This window comes from Ambystoma mexicanum, chromosome 10, assembly GCF_040938575.1.
Source record: "Ambystoma mexicanum isolate Mex_15411 chromosome 10, UKY_AmexF1_1, whole genome shotgun sequence".
In the NCBI taxonomy this organism is placed as follows: Eukaryota; Metazoa; Chordata; class Amphibia; order Caudata; family Ambystomatidae; genus Ambystoma; species Ambystoma mexicanum.
The window spans coordinates 1,509,537,627-1,509,541,658 of record NC_090932.1 but is presented as its reverse complement, the minus strand read 5'-3'; positions in this window follow the sequence as shown (position 1 = coordinate 1,509,541,658).

The window sequence follows — 4,032 nt, the reverse complement described above, 5'->3', positions numbered from 1 at the left end:
TGATTTTTTAACATTGTCCAGGAGCATTTGAACAGTGATATCAAGAAAGTCCCAATCAGAAGAATCTGTTCTCCAAACATCATTTAACCAGGGGACACTAAGGAGAACCTCCGCAATTGGGTTAGCCTGCAGAGACCTTTGCACATTTTTCTCTTTTTATGAATGCCCAAAGGGAAGGCCCACTTTTTGAATTCAAAGAGGCAAGCATTCTCTCTGCATCAGTCTGGTATTTCAAGTGTCCCTTTGCTTTCATCTGTTTCAAATATTCTTGTTTTAATTTTTTCAGGAGAGGAAAACCTAGACTTCCAATTTTCCTAATTAACCTTAGTTGTCGCCTAAAATGTGTCTTTTCCTTATGGGTATCATCATCAAAAATATGCTTATGTAGTCTCTTTCTACCACTCATAAGAAGCTCATTGTGAGGCATTAAGCCCACCAGAGTATCTTGTACAAAAGGGACACCCCTCAACAAGGTTAATGTTTCCCTATTAGCTAAATATAAGTACTCTGCCATTTTGGTATTGAATCTAGGTGCAAGTGTCGGCCTCCAGAGTACTCGATTATTTCCTCCTCTTATTTCAACACACATGTTATAAAATGTGGATTCATGTTCAATTCCCAAGTGTAAGGATAGAGTAAAAGAACAATAATCGCTCCCTCCCAGATTGACAACCTTTAAGGTTTCAGCTCAATTAAAAAGGTCCTTAGACAAAAAGATGTAACCTGAAGTCAAACCCCTACAATAGGCTACCCTTGTTAGATTTGGTGGAATGTCTCCCTTAACATTACCATTTACTAGGGTAACATCCCAAGAACCCAATGTTTCTTTCCATATGCAACCTCTTTCCCGGGGCTGCAAATCCTTTACGTGTTGTTCCTGATAGTATTTCTCATGTAAAAATTCACTGTTCAAATCACCTAATAGCATCCAACTACTATCTTCCGTCAAATATGTCTCCACGACCTCATCTATCCTTGCTAATAAATTCATTAAATCATCATTATTAGGATTAAAATAGACATTTACTGTTAAACAAACATGCGGCTCAGGTTCTCCCTTCTCATGCATTAATAGTTCAACCGCTAAAATATCTTTTTCATCCAATGGATGTGTTTCCATTAACAGTTTACAATCGTTATGAACAGCACAAACCAGTCCTCGAAATGGAGAATTGGGTTTGGCACCTCGTTTACAATGGTGCTGGATATGGCAGTTACCAAGTGGTATAGTAGTGCCCTAGTATGACTTTCCAATAACTGTTGGACACAGTTAGATGTTTTTGGTTGAAAATGTAATGGTGCTTTGGTCAGGTCACAGAAACTGCCCAATTTGAGCAGACAAACCTGTTTACAGTTGCATATTATGCATATGCCATTTGCATGCCAAGAATTGCCAACACATGTTTCGACCTAGGGTCTCTCTCAAGGCTGGGCATTGATGTGGTAGTGACAGTGGAATTAGTGGTGTATTTCCTGATTGGTGGGCCAGCAAGGCCTTGGCTGTGTCCTGGTCTGTGCTGCAAGGGCGGTGGATGACCATAAAAAACACTAAGATTGCGGCCTGCTGGGTATACCAGTTCTAGGTTCTGAGTTGGGACTGCCTGGGGGTTCATGCGGCATGGGATGGAGTAAGGGAATGTCCAGGCAGGGAGTGCCCGTATGGCGTGCATTTGGCCATGGTTATGGAGGCCGAAAGATGTGTCATACGGCATGGGATTGAGTGAGGGAGCGTCAAGGCAGGGGGTGCCCGTATGGTGTGCGTTTGGCCATGGTTATGGAGGTCGAAGATGGGTTTGTCCTCAGTTGGGGCTAGGAGCTGTTGATAGAGGGAGTGGTGTGTCCCCCGATTACAGTGTGGACACATGGGTGTGTCTGCAATGTGGATCTGGTGAACAAGATTTTAAGAGCCATGACCCGAAAGAGGGGCGCTTGGCCCAGGCCTTGGGCCTGAAAAGGGGTATCTCCCAGGTCATGGTCCATCTGTCCAATGTGAGGGTAGAGTGCGCAGTATGTACAAGTGGCCCTGATCATGGGCGGGCTGGCAAGTTAAGCGCAGGCACAGATTTCTGCCGCCGGTATTGGGCGTTAGTGATCGTGGGTTTAAGACTGGAGCCTGTAATAAGGCTCACGGCTGGGCTGTGAGCTCACGTGGGTGCGGTGCAGTGTCAGGGGTCTAGTATGTGACTCGGTCCCGGCGTGTGACGGCAGTCATGCTGGGAATTGAAATAAACAATCACGTGTATCTGGGCATAAGGAGGCCACAATGAGATATGTCTGAGGCTGCCCCTGACTGGGGACGACCAAGTGTTAACTCTGTGTCCGTATTGTATTGTATTGTTTATTATTCATATTGCGCACTCCACCCTGAGGTATCTGGGCGCATTACAAGAATATGCATGTTCATGGTTACAGAATAGGTAATACATACAGTTGATACAGATAGGGCAGTGTGGCATGGTATACGCAAAAAGATTACATACAGAGGCGTGTGGCAAGAAAAAAAGAACACACTTAAGCATGAAGTGAGATATATACATACATCAGCAAAGTAATACTGTCAAAAAGGCTACACAGGAGGTATATACAAATGGATGCAGGAAGGAGGTAGGGTGTGGGCTGGTGTATCTTTGGTGATCAACCAGTGTTTGGTATCTTTTCTGAATTTGTAGAAGGATTGGTCAGTGCGTAGAGTCATGGGGAGGGAGTTCCAAAGTTGGGCGGCCAACACTGGCAAGCTGCTACCTCCCGCTCTTTTAGCTCTATATCTAGGCACACTTAGGCAGCCAGTGTTGGTCATCCTGGTAGGCCTGGAGGAGTTGTATTTGACATATATTTCTGCCAAGTATTGGGGGCAGCGTTGTTAAGGCATTTTTACATAGGGGAGGCTGTTTTAAGCAGGATCCTTTCTTGAATAGAGACCCAGTTGTTGTTCCGTCTAGTTGTTGAAATATGTTGCCGTCTGGGGATGCCCAATGCAGTTCTAAGGGCGTTGTTCTGCAGAGTTTGGAGTTTGTTGGCAATATATTTATTTGCTCCTAAATAAAGGGCATTGCAGTAGTCAATTTTAGATAAAACTCGCACGAGCTAGGGTCATACAACTTTCCGGGGATAGAAATGGTTTGCAAGAAGGGATAAGCTTGCAAGTATATGCGGTGGATGAGGCGGTTGTGCTGACCTGTCTTCGCAGGTTCAGGGAGGAGTCTAGATAGAAACACAGTTTTTTAACCCCATTGCCCACTTTTATGTCATTACCATCGATGTTGAAAGAACGGTATATTTTGCTCAATTTCTTCATGTTGGTAAGGGAGGCAAGCAGAAGTAGCTCAGTCTTCTCATCATTCAGGCAGAGACCTGAGTGGCCATCCAAGCTTAAATGCTGAGGTACATTTTGTTGACAAGGGCTAGGTCTGTATCATAATCTCATGATAGAGGCAGGAGGATCTGGGTGTCATCTGCATAGTTGGTGTAGGTGACACTTAGATGGTCCAGATCATCAAACAATGGTTTGGTGAACACATTGTACATGGTCGGTGAAACACATGAACCTTGAGGAACACCACAGGTGATAGGGATGGGGTCAGCTTCTGTAGAGGCAGAGAAGACTCTCATAGTTCTGTGGTTAAGGAATGATTGGACCCATGCTGTTGCTTCTGTTGAAAAGTGAGCTGCAGTAGATAAGTGTCTACAAAGCACCTTGTGATCAACCAGATCAAAGGCGGCTGACAGGTCTAACATGAGCAAGAGGGCGGATTTCCCTTTGTCCTTCAGGTTATCAATCTGGATCTTTAGATCAATCAGGGAAGTTTCTGTCCCATGTTGGGGCCTAAATCCCAAATGTCTAAGTCCTAGTAAATTATGGTTCTCGAGGTAAGTTTGAATTTGGTTATAGGCTGCCTTGTCAATGATTTTAAGAAGAAAAGGTACTGTGGTGATCGGTCGGAAATTAGTGGGGATGCTAGGGTCGAGCGTAGGTTTATTTAGTAATGGGAGTAATTTGAGTTCTTCAAATTAGTTGGGACTGTACCTGTGCGA